The sequence below is a fragment of the Eurytemora carolleeae genome, unplaced genomic scaffold (genome assembly GCF_000591075.1).
Source record: "Eurytemora carolleeae unplaced genomic scaffold, Eaff_2.0 scaffold1359, whole genome shotgun sequence".
NCBI classification, from domain to species: domain Eukaryota; kingdom Metazoa; phylum Arthropoda; class Copepoda; order Calanoida; family Temoridae; genus Eurytemora; species Eurytemora carolleeae.
The window spans coordinates 74,648-88,465 of record NW_019398341.1 but is presented as its reverse complement, the minus strand read 5'-3'; the positions used below and the strand labels follow the sequence as shown (position 1 = coordinate 88,465).

Genomic DNA, 13,818 nt, shown 5'->3' with positions numbered 1-13,818 from the left:
CGTTGCCCGTGGAATATACCCCTGGATTTCCTTAAAAATGTCAGCCCATTCGGTCCAGCCGTTCAGATGATGATAATAATAATAATAATAATAACAAGTTCTGTAACTAACCCGAAGCATTGCATTAAAGACTGGTGAAACTTTACAAAGTTTAGAAATATTTGCGTCCATTCTCTCCGAGTACCCCGGGGGACCAACCAAGAAGGTTACCATCTCTCCGATCCTAAACATAACAGATATTTGAGAAATATGTCCGTCCATCCTCTCCAAGTATACCCCAGTCCCCAGGGGGACCCACCAGGAAGGTTACCATCTCTCCGATCCTCGATATAGTAGATACATCACTAGCTCATTTGTACTGAATTGACCGTCCGTTGGTAGCTGTATCTATAAAGTCGTCCAACAGAACGACCTAATTTAATCAAGTGTCTTACTGATTTTAAGGTTTTCAATGGGGAAATGATTGTAAAAATACGGAAGAGAAATTATTAATTATTTTAATTATTAATTATTATTAATTATCTTCCAATACTAAGTCCTTAGAGCAGAGAATTCCACGATTTTTTTTGCGCAAGTAATTGTTGCAGCTGTAACATTTATGGTTTCGCGAAAACAATTTTTTCTCGAAATTTCGCATCGTTTACGCATTTTTTTTGCTTACATTTTCGAACAAAAATTTGCAAAATACGAACGAAAATTTTTGCATTTTTTCGAAAATAAATCCGACTTAATTTGTTCACCACTCTGTTTTTTCTCAATCTAAACCCCCTTTCAGAGAAAACACTAGCTTACCAAAACTCAAGGCAAATGGCGAAAAGAAAGACAACCCTCCAAAAAGGACGAAAAAATGCCATAAGAGACAAAAAAAAGATAAAGGACGACAACTCCACAAACGACATAAAGGACGACAGAAGGACACAAAGGACGACAAAAAGGACGCAAAGGTCGACAACAAGGTAAACAAAGAACAAGAACGGTCGTCTGTCTGTCTGTCATCAGGATTCCAATTAATAATCACAAAGGTTGACAAAACCAATTTATCCCTGCGTCTACATGGGTGTCCCAATAAACCTGGGAATTCAGTGACGAATATCGTCTTTATAAATAATTCTTTGATTTAGAATAGTGATACTAAGAAAGCTGTAATCTGAAAGAGTTTCGTCTGCTATGTTCACATTTTGTTTGTTTATGTTTTGACTGCATACAGTTGTACTTATAAAACAAGAAAAGTGCAGTATACAAACAGAGAGTAAACTTGTCCGTCATCACTGTTCATCTTGCGGAGACATTATAAACACATCTTTACAGTCTTTTACCCTTTTCATAAAATACACTCTAGCAGACATTATAATATTGTGGCTTTTAAAATTAGGTATTACAATGCTAATTCATAACAAAGACGATATCCAATTCGTTACTGAATTCCCATGTTTTTTAGGACACCCTGTATAATGTGAATTGCGTAGTGCGTCGGAATGAATGTCTGCTGTATTTATTCTTATCTAAATATCGAGTTTCATATTATTTTCTTCAATTTTTCTGAACTACAGTCTATTGAATAAAAATTGAAATTACTGGTATATTCCTAGAGAACGATTTTTGGACTTCCCCCCTAAAAATCGGATCACTAGGACGGACCCAAATTAGTAAAATTATTTGCGTTAAATTTAGCGTATGTTTAATATTAATCAGTAGTAGAGCCAAATAAACAAAGAATCCAGCTAGTTACGGGTTAAGGGGAAAAAAAAACAATAAAAATATGATGAATATATTTTGATAGATTTATCATTTGTGTTTTTAGAATCACATAAAACATTTTTCTTTATTTTTAAAAGAATTTTAGACGAAATTCTCTTTGTAATCTCAGAGCTCCTCTGATTTTAGTTTTACGCAAATTAAGTATGACATTAAATGACTTAAACAAAATTTATTCTGTTACATATTAGAAATTCAAAACCAAAACAAGGAGTATGATTAAAACAAAAAAGAATTTCAGTCTTACGAGCAAGTTTTTTTAGATTAACGTATTCTCCTATGTTTGTGCCATTAAATGATCACTATACGTATGTTGAGGGATTTATTGTTCTAATGTAAGGAAAGTTATTTCAGAGGTGTACGCATCGTTTTCACTGCAGTGTACTGTCTCTGGGCGATAATGTAAACACAACTGACGCAACTGAAACTTGATCTAATCGATCAATTACTATCAACTAAGTCGTATACCAAATAGATTATCAAGTACAATAAGTGGCAACAGAGAAGTAGACCAATTATACACGACGTCACAAGTGTCAAATATAATAAGAAAAACGAAATTTTCTCACATTAGTTGACATGTTTTCCAAGATTAAATTAAAAAGTGAATAAACAGAAAATAAAGAACACATAAAATTGCACTTATTTTACTGTAAAATAAGTACTTTATTCTAAAGTTATCACTATTTTTAATAATTTTGTCGGACACACAAACTGTGTTGACACTTGTGTCGTAAGAATACAGCTGTACTGAGAGCGTACAAATTCTACGTTGCCATCTATTGTTCTAGAATCTATTTGTCGTATACTGTTTTTACCAAATTTTTTCTTACACACAGTTCTTTCTTAATTAAGCAAACCATGTGCAATATAGAAGCAACTTGTTTAAAACTTTTATGTCAAAACAAAAATTTGGTTCCTGTCCAATATGGGTTTATATTTAAAAATGTATTTTTATGAAATCGCAATATTTTCATAGTGTGCGCAGTAATTAGCACACATTTCCTAGGTACGAATTTTCAGTATTTGCACAATTGAATTTGTCAACGCATTTTCACGGATCATTTTGATTTGGACTTATTTTGGCTTCTTGTTTTACTAGAGTGGTTGAAAATATCAAGAATGTTATTCTTTTTCAAACAAAAATAAAGAAAACAATTTTAGAACATAAGTTTTTTATTCCTATTTCCTAACTTTGTGTTTAGTTCTAACCTGGAGTAAAGGAAGGACGAGTTCATCCTCTCTTTGTCACTGTCCCATCTCGAGTAAAGAGAGAAAAGAGAAGTTCGGAGAGAGGATGAATTTATCCCTCAACCTTCTCCTCCAAACCTGCTCCGTACCGTCTCAAAGGTACGGAGAGCAACTGATTAGTTTGAATAGAACCCGGAGAGAAAGCATTATTTGGGTTAAACCTAACACGCGCGCTGCTCCCTCCGGACCGACGCGTCTATAACTGTGCAAGTGTGCACGGGTTTAAAAAATCCACTTTCCAGGTTTGCAACCCGCCCTAAGAAATAGAGTTACCCTTTAAGAATGAGACTTTCCCCGCAAATTTAGAAACAAAAAAGTTATAAAATTGTAGTTCAAATTATTTGCCTAAAAAAGAAAGGAGTGTACAGCTCTACATTCTACAAACCTAGTAAAATCTTATTTTTTGTGGTAAACACTGTTGTAATCGTTTGATTCGTTTTTTAAAATATTTAATAAAAATTTCAAAACTGTCTTAGTTGTTAAAGTTTGCTCTTATTAAACTTAGCAATATATTTAAATCCTTGAAAAATGGAACAACGATGCAAAAACGATCGATTCATCACGATCATTTTGGGGTCTTTTTTGCCTTTATTTTCTGTCAGCGTCTAAATTTGGCAATATTAAAACGTATGCTTTTCTTATAAAATGGCAAATTTTGACCGAAAAGAAGAAATAGGCAAAAAACTCGAACCAACTGAATTCACAGTATATGACAAAAACTATATTTGTTAACAAAAATTTCCTTATTTAACTGCATTTACGAGAGTCAGTAACATTTTTATCGTAAATGAAATTAAATTAAACGGAAAATGAAATCTAAAATCTAAATTACTAAAGTTTAAAAACATCATCCTAAGAAAGTAGCTGATAAGTCTTGTAAGTTCTAGGCATTTGAAAACTTAATATCTTGTCTTTAAAGGGAATGTAAAGGAAAACTAAAAAGGGGTATAGGCTGAAAGCTAATCACTTTAGCTTTTGATCGGGACCCATAATAGTTATATCTGATGTTCCTATCTCGAGAAATTGATATAAAACTATGTCAAATTTAAACGAAAATTCATAAATATATTATTTTTTTTTATAGAAATAGTAAGTTTANAACCTAATTGTAACTTAGGTTTTCTTCAATTATTATTTTATAATTTTTATTTTTATTTTTAATAGATGTAATTGATAATATTATTTACAAGTCCGTATTACGTCAAAAGAACTCCCACCAATAAGAGTACAGTGTGCTGGTCACGTGATACAGACAAAGACACTTGACCATGATTTCTTCATTATTTTCTTTTTGATTTTTATCTTGGCAATTTTTTCCTTCTCATTTTAACGTTTCCCTTTCTTTTCAACTTTCTTATGCTACATTATTTTCCTTCTTTTTCCACTCTCCTCCCTTCTTCTCTTTTCACTTGTCTTATCTCTCCCTTCCGCTCTGTGGGCCCTACACCCACTCTACTCTCTGTAAATAGTTTATTAATCTCCTGGTTCATCAAGGGTCCAAGAGACTATAGAGAGACTAAACAAAGATTAGAAAAAGCATGAATACTGTAATCTGATAACATTAATACATTGTGTATGTCATCTTTCCTCTTACGTTGAACATCGAGTAAAATAGAAAGGAAAATTGTTCATTTTAAATTCACCCAGTTTTGTCCCGCGTTCAATCTTTGCAACAAATGCATTCTTCGATTTCATTACAAATCAGCATTTTCAAAGAGAAAGTATTAAGTTTTTACAATATCTTTATATAAACCATTTTTTTAAAATATCATTGTTTATATAAATCTTTGGATACATCTTTTAGCTCCCAAACATATAATTCGCAATCCAATATAGTGCGAACATATCTGCAGAGATTAAAATGACTCATTAGAGTGTGAACAAGGGGATATTAAGTAAACATTTATTGTTAATGTTGTGGGGAAAATATTTCTAAATTCATTTCTATCATTTTATATTTGTCCTCCTTCCAATCAATATTATGATGTATATATGATTGTCCTCTTACAAATCAATATTATGATGTATCTATGATTGACCTCCTATCAATCAATTATATAATTTGTCTACTATTATCCTCCTACCAATCAATTGTATGATGTATCTATGATTGATCTCCTAACAATCAATAGTATGATGTATCTATGATTGTCCTCCTACCTATCAATATTATGATGTATCTATGATTGACCTCCTACCAATCAATTATATAATTTGTCTACTATTATCCTCCTACCAATCAATTGTATGATGTATCTATGATTGACCTCCATCCAATCAATATTATGATGTATCTATGATTGTCCTCCTACCTATCAATATTATGATGTATCTATGATTGTCCTCCTACCTATCAATATTATGATGTATCTATGATTGACCTCCTACCTATCAATATTATGATGTATCTATGATTGACCACCTATACCAATCAATATTATGATGTATCTATGATTGACCTCCTACCAATCAATATTAAGATGTATCTATGATTGTCCTCCAAACAATCAATATTATGATGTATCTATGATTGACCACCTATCAATCAATATTATGATACATCTATGATTGACCTCCTACCAATCAATATTATGATGTATCTATGATTGACCTCCTACCAATCAATATTACGATGTATCTATGATTGACCTCCTATCAATAAATATTACAATGTATCTATGATTGACCTCCTACCAATCAATATTATAATGTATCTATTATTGACCTCCTAACAATCAATTTTATGATGTATCTATGATTGACCTCCTACCAATCAATATTATGATGAATCTATGATTGTCCTCCTACCAATCAATTTTATGATGTATCTATAATTGACCCCCTCTATGATTTTGCTACATGCATATACAGGCCATTTAAATCTACAAGGTGGGNGTGGGGGATCCTTTGGGGGGGTCCTTATGCCACCTGGCGGAGAAGAGAAATAAAATGCTGGGAGAAGGGGGGGTATAAAATATTTTTCTGTTACTATGCTGGATAATCAAGATATACTACATACAGGGTGTTATTCGAAACATGAATAGTTGGTGAATAGTTTTGAATGTAATCTTCCATATACTGTATTAGATATTAAAGACTTATTTTGTTAAGAAAAATTTTTACTAAAATATATTTGACTTTAAAATCAATTTTACTATAGTGTGACTGACATATAACATGTTTGATTATTCAGTCTGGCATCAAACAAATTATGAAAGAAGACATTCTAAACTGTCATGTTTTGTGGTACACCCTGTATATAGTTTATTCTTATATAGGGTGTAGCTAGTTCATCAATGTCAAATTACCCTGAGGTGGGGGTATACAGTTGATAAAGCGGGAGGTAAATATAATTAATCTAGGAGGCTTTTTATTTATCTCTCTAGAGTGAACAAATATCTTTCTACGTACAGACTATAAAATATCCACAAAGGATAATGTCTTCCAAATGTGAGAAATTGATTGGTAATTTCCTAGAGAACGATTTTTGGGTCCCCCCCCCCTCCTCCATCACCGGTTTAAGTTGAAGGGAAGTGATTCAACTTAGTCTATGCAGTTCAACTAATTTTTACTATTAATAAAATGTTGTCCCCATTTTACAGATAGGAAACAAAATCAATAAAAATTGTATTCTCTGTTTCAAGAAGGGCTGTCCTAAATCGTTCATGAGATAATCAAAATAAACGTTAAAGTTGAAAAATACTGAAATCTGAAATATTTTTTTACCTGGGCATTTTGGAAATTATGAAGTTGGTTGGACCCAGCTAAATTCCTCAACAGTCCTCTTATTTTTCTACTCTACAGCTTTTCTTCTCTTAGTTTCTCCTTCTTTTACATTATTTCTCACGGGTTTCGGAGTTCGTGTTCATATATCTTGTTTTGTTGTTAAAACTTGATTTCTCTTTTCTTTCTATACTTTCTATACGGTTTCTCCTTTTTCATCAATTTCTTATCATTCACTTTCTATACGGTTTCTCCTTTTTCATCAATTTCTTTTCCTCCACTTTCTGTACGGTTTCTTCTTTTTCATCAATTTCTTTTCCTCAACTTTCTATACGGTTTCTCCTTTTTCATCAATTTCTTTTCCTCCACTTTCTGTACGGTTTCTTCTTTTTCATCAATTTCTTTTGATTTCCAATATACTCTTAGCTCAAATATCCATTAGGCTCCAATATCTTTTGGGCTCCAATATTTTCTAAGCTTCAATACTTTATATGCTCCAATATTTTCTAAGCTTAAGTATTTTCCAAGCTTCAATATTTTCTAAGCTTCAATATTTCCTGAGCTACAATAACAATATCATTAAGCTTCGAAAATAATAGATCTAAAGGAATGATGATAACGTGGCTCCATCAATTTAATATTAAAATTTTGGTTTTTTTTATCATGGATTTGTCTTTCTTAAACTTAAAAATCCCCTTCCGCTGGGTTAAAACGTAGGATAAGTTTAAGATATATCTAGATATCCTTGATATTCTGGAGATAACATGTATCCGCTCCTCCTTCATCCGTCCGTGTATAGGTTTGTATAATCGATTATCAAGATTTTTAAGAATTATTTGACTCTATCTCAGGCAGTCTTTCATACTTAGAAAGACACTGAAGTAGACACACAGCTCATGGAGAGTTTTTAGTTGTTTCGCATTTACTTAGAGAAGTAAACCCCCAGATTTCCTCTGAGGGATAGGAGTTTCATCATGTAGGTTACACTGCACTCTGAAAAAAATATGCATCTCTATTTATACTTCTATATATATTTTTGGACTGGGTGTCTGTCTGTTTGTTAGTCTGTTTGTAACCAATAAACTTTAAAACGGCTGAACCGATCGGCCCAAATTTTTGTAGGACCTCGCATGAACACAGAGAGGGTTTATGGAACATAAAAATTTAAAAAAAAACCTGGAAAGTAGTTGGAATTAGTTTCTTTTTGAAAATGCGCCAATTAGAAATGAAAAATCGGCCAACATTTGAAAATTATTTTAAAAGGCCGACTTTCAATAGTTAAACAATAGTTAAAAAATTATTTAAAGGGGAAGTACTTTATAAGTAATTAAGTATGTTATTAAAGAAGTTGAGTCCTTGCAACAAACACAGATTTTCTAATCACTATATCTGAGCAACCTGATGGCGTAAATCATTGATAAATCAATCTTAGATTATTTCTTTCGAAAAAACACCCTGTAGCGTAATGCTACTGGGGTTGGGGAAGGGAGGGGGAGATGAGGGGTGAGGAAGGAAAGGAGGGGGGAGATGAGGGGTGGGAGCAGGGAGGATGGCTTCAAAATTTTATACAAGGACTGATTCGATCGACCGGTAAAAATAAAGAAATAAAAACTTGGATCATCTTTATTTTGACATTTTTTGCAAAAGTTTCAAATAACTGCAACTTTTTTCTCCCAAAATCGGTTTCTGTACGGCACCAAGTAATGATTATGGTTAACAATTACTTTACAGGGAAGTTAAGGGAATTTTATGTCACCAAAGGTTCCCTGTGTTCTGAATGTTTTGTAGACAAAATTTGTCGACGAAACCCGTTTCAGGATTTATAGGTCAAAAGGCAGTAAAATATATTTTCTTTAATTTTACTTTTCAGGTGAAACTGAGATTTTGCCACAAACTCAATTTTTCTAACCCTTATATCTTTAGAACCTGGTGATATTTTAAACTAATTTATTATTTGATCCAACAGAACTAACAGTTTTAATAAAGTTCTATGACAAAAAAATCATAGTTTGTAGCTAGAACTCAGTTCCTTTCAGGAAATTCTGGATTGTAAAAGAAGAGGCAGAAAGGAAAACATTGAGACTGTGAGGCCTGATTAAACATAAATAAATCATTCATGTTTTACAGATATATGACTCAATCCTGGATCCTTTATCCAGTCTTAGATCTCAGAGAAACTATATCTATTCAGGGTGAGTAAAAAAAGGTGAATAGCGAGATATTGCATATGATAAACATTTTTGACAATTATGTGTGAAAGTTTTGAATTTTTTATAGGCAATCTGATAGACCCTTTAAAAATAACTCGCAAACTATTAAATGCTCAAAATTAGATTAGTAGAAAAACAAAAGTGCGGGAATATAATATTTCTTAATATAAATACATAAATACATAAAATCCGCAATCAACATATTTTGAAAATACACAATTTTATATGAATTTTGTATGAATAAAAGTCTTAAAAATGTTTTTTTTTTTCAAAAATAAAATGGCGGACTTTCTGAATTTAATTTCGCACATTTTCTCCGAAAAATTCAAAACGTTTTTGTCAGAAATGAGATTACCAAAAAAAACAGCTTTATTAACGGCTAGATCTCGCTACTCATCCTTCTTTTACTCACCCGGTACAATTTGCTTGAAGTGTTATTACCAATTTTTTACATTTATTTGATAAAAAAATACAAATATTAGTATTCTTGGGGAAAACACTTTTAAGGATTTGAGTTTTAGCCACAAACTAAATTTTCTATTCTCTTCATTTTTGCAACCTAGTTATTTGATTATTTTTCCAACAGTTTGAACATTGGGTTCCAAATATATAAGGATTTTATATTTGAGAGGAAAGTATAAAATACATCTAAGGTATATATTTTTCAATATTTTTTACATATAATGTATTAATTTTTCAAAAAAAGAGAAATTAAGCTCTTCACATTTAAACCGAATTAAATCTAAAAGGTTGCGTCATTTCTGAAAATTCATCCTTTAATTAAGTTTTTTTCTGATTAAGTATGGTTTAGTTAATTTTAGAATAAGCTTTAGATTCAATCAAGCCCAGTTTAGGAAATTTTAAATTTAAAAGGACTGAAAGCGTAATTTCAAGTTACCTTACATGTATACCTTGAAACCTTTATCCGATCGATAATGTGGAAGATATTGTCGTTTTTTAGCTTTAAAAGTGTTTAATTCTAATAATTCATACAGGGTCTCTCTTTATATTACACCTACAATCACAATATTAGCAACAACACTTAAATTTTAACATTAAGTTTTTCATTGAAAAAAAGATTTTATCAAAAGTAAAAATATTTAAGTTTTTAGAGGTTTATGTCGAGGTGTTGAAATCTATTTCAATAAACTGTCAATATTGAATTTAACCTTAACCGCAATATTATTATTTTCATTGAATTCAGTCATTTACAAAATGCAAACAATTAATCCTGTTGAAAATAATAATCTTACAAACTAGGTTGATTAAGAAATTGTGGTTAATTGTGTCTTTGTTTAATTTTTTTACATTTTTGATGAACTTCAATATTTGATTTTGGGAAATTTCAGATATTTAACCAAAAAAACATTTTAAAGATTTTAAATTTTTCTAAGAAATAGCCATTTATCTAATCTTTTTGATAAATTGGCCTCTGCGAACTTTTTCAATGTGTAGAGATCGCCCTTTTGTTTTTAACATTCATTTTCGGGTCTGTCCTAGTATAAAATCGTTTTTTAGGAAATTACCACATTTTTCAATCGTAAAGTATGTTTCTTTACAATATTTGTTTTCTTTAAATCACTGTAAACTAGACAGAGAATGCGATATCACTGAGACGTCTTTATGAACTGGTACCTTCTCTAGTTGTGATTTAACGCACAACTATGAGAAAAATCTAATTTATTCAAATTCAAAACATTTTTGTACTTCTCAATAGCTCTTTAAAGAGAGAAGTTATAAATAAAAACATAAGATTTCAATCCTGAATGTAATTTACTTTAACTTGAAGTGAAATATTTGTAACTTGAACGATTACATACAAGTGCATTGACTTCTTTTCACTGTTTTACTAAACATAATAAAACCACAATTGTCTCATATCTTTTAATTTTAAACTTAAACATTTAAAGATTAAAAACCTCTTTTTGCAAATGATTAAGAAATCTAAGAAAAAATTAAAGAGAGAAGGAGACAATATTGTTAAAAGATTGACCGATGATGGGGGGGATTTTGAGAGTGGAAAGACTGGAAAGTTAAAATAATCCGAAACAAAAGGAATTTAGGCTGTTTGTAGCAGTAGTTAAAAAAGACGACATTATTTGTACAAATTGTTTAAAAAAATAATTAATCTTGAAAAAATCTATCAAATTTATTCTTCGAATGTTATGGAAATTTTTAACAGAGAAAATATAATTTGATTTCATGAGAGTTTTCAGTCAAATTTTATAAACAATGGAAATCTTAAATGTCTTCAAACAGTTTTAAAAAGGGTTTTGCTTGTATTTTTTTAATCTTGATATATTACCAATTTTCACAAAAAATACTTAAAGATAAAATGAAAATAAAAAAGTATTGTAGTAATTTTCAATCCTGATCGAATGGCATCCCATGCAGGAGTCATGTTACTAATGAAGCGGACTCCCCTTTAAGTTGTAACCACTTCAACACGATGTTAGACATAAAAAGCAATGCTATGACATTTTCTGATATTTTTAATGTATTTTGATTTGAGAAACATATTGCAAATGATGTATGTCTCGATAACATTTTTTGCCTTTACCCTCTTTAAAATACATTTACGAACTAAATGCGTATTTAATATATGTTAACTAATAATTATAAGTGTTTGAGCATTTCTTTTTGTGTCTAACATTGTGTTAAAATGGTTAAAACTTTAGGGGGAGTCCGCTCCATGCAAGAGTCCGCTCCATGCATGACACCGGTTTAACGCCACCTAGCTTTCTTAACATTACCTCTGACCTGATTTTAAGATCTTATTCAATTTTACGATGGCAAAATCCTAAGGTCAGAAACCACTTAGGCCCGTTTCCTTTAGGTCGGATGAGCGGGTACCAACAAAGCAAAAATATATGTATTTGTGTGGAGCAGGTTTTTCTTAAATTGGCTTAACATGACAGGTATACCATATGTCGGAAAATCCTAAGGTCAGGTTTCCATTAGGTTGGATGAGCTGGTACCAGCAAAGCAAAAAAAAGTATATGGATTTGTGTGGAGCAGATTTTTTCTTAAATTGATCTAACATGACAGGTATACCATTTTACGTCGGAAAATTCTAAGGTCAGGTTTCCTTTAGGTCGGATGAGCTGGTACCAACAAAGCAAGCATATATGTATTTGTGTGGAAAAGATTTTCTTGAATTGGCAGGTTGAGATGTAAGTAGGTTCTGGGTAGGCATTATGCATTAATCCATAAATAGTAATTGTACCAGATTCATGGTTTCTTGCCAAAACCAATCTTTTTATATTAAGATAGATTAGGACATTATCTTATCTTTTACTGTAACCTATATATATATAATGTAGTTATCTCTGGTTCTTTGTATATCCAATTACAACTTTAGAAACCTCTGGACCGATTTGCCTCCAATTTTGATTGGGGAACTCTAGTCTATACAACCACGGGAATTTTCTTAGTTCGGTTCTTAGTTGAATAGGTTGACTCCTATAAATAAATCTTTGTTTTAATACAAAGCTGGGTTTCCTAATCTAGTATATATGTAAAGCATTAATCTCTGGTTGTTTGTCTGTTTGTCTGTTTGTATGTCCGATCACAACTTAAGAACCCCTTTACCGATTTGCCACAACTTTTAATTGAGGATCTTGGGAAAGCCATGATGATGTTTTTAGCTTTGTTTTAAAATTATTTTAGACTTTTATAGGAAAAACTTAGTTTTCAGTCAATGTTGGGTTCCCAAGCTAGTGTTTATGCATATAGGCTTTTGTTTGTCGAGATGCTTGTATACAATGAACCTTAAACGGCTGAACCGATCAATTTGACCTCCGTAAAAGTTAGGTCGGTAAAAATTTAAAAAATTGCATTAAAAAAATCTATTTTAAAAACAACAATTAGGATATCCTGCGATGTAAAGTAATATTGGTTAGCTTAGATAAGATTCGATAATATACACGACAGAGTTGTAGATAAAGTAAAATACTTTGGGCAATATACATTATACAAGTATATTTCAATTTATGTACACAGTACAATGCAAAGTGCTTCTTAAAATGTAATCAAACAAAAAGCTCCAATTAATAAACAAATAGTTACAGATGCCTCGAGACAGTTATAATCTATGACAGCCATGTTTTTAGTTGTTAATTGAATCAACTTTTGACACTAATTTACTACTCTGCAGCACTTTATATAGCTGTTAACTATATCAGCTGCTGACAATAATAGCCTACTCTGAAGTACTACATACAGAAGTCTAAAGAAGTCTATATTATCAACTGCTGACACGAATATACTACTCTGCAGCACCATTTCTGATACTTATAGTTGTCAGTGATATCAATAAATGACATTAACTAAGCTCAGTCAGCAGCTTTTTAACAGCTGGCATTAAAATAACTATTTTCTACTCAATATAAGATTTAGCATCAGGTAAGATAAGCTGAAAAAGCTGCTAAAATGCAAAAAAAAAGCTACTGTTGACAGCTTACCTTGGTGTTGGTACAAGCTGCTTTAAGCTACACTACCCTGCTCTCTGCAGCTTCTCCTTAGTACTGTATACAGTATAGTAGAGAGTGTAGAGCTACATATTTTCATTCTTTCGGTCTGTAGACCTCACCCTCTTCCTTCCCTGTCCTCCTGACATTGAGAATTCAGCCTCGGCCAGATAGATAGATAGATAGACAGATAGATAGAGGGATAGATGGATAGATATATAGATATATAGATAAATATATTTACATGAACAGTTTAATCGCTATTTTTTTATTTCAGATTTATCCTAATTCATAAAACTAGAATGAAATTATGGTGCGTTGTCAAAGTGCGTCTTCAATTTGCATCCTCAATGTGTGTCCTCAAGGTGAGTCCTCAAGGTGCGTCCTCAAGGTGCGTCCTTAATGTGCGT

General features: G+C 31.6%; 1 long non-coding RNA gene across 1 annotated transcript; it reads right to left on the bottom strand.

Moving 5' to 3' along the window:
• Window positions 1-90: 90 nt before the first annotated feature.
• LOC111717252 (uncharacterized) lies at window positions 91-13,561 on the bottom strand. The gene is made up of 3 exons (XR_002768728.1): window positions 13,403-13,561; window positions 6,733-7,722; window positions 91-223 (listed from the first exon to the last, which is right to left on the bottom strand). It is a non-coding gene; the product is annotated as an uncharacterized LOC111717252 (long non-coding RNA).
• Window positions 13,562-13,818: the final 257 nt, after the last annotated feature.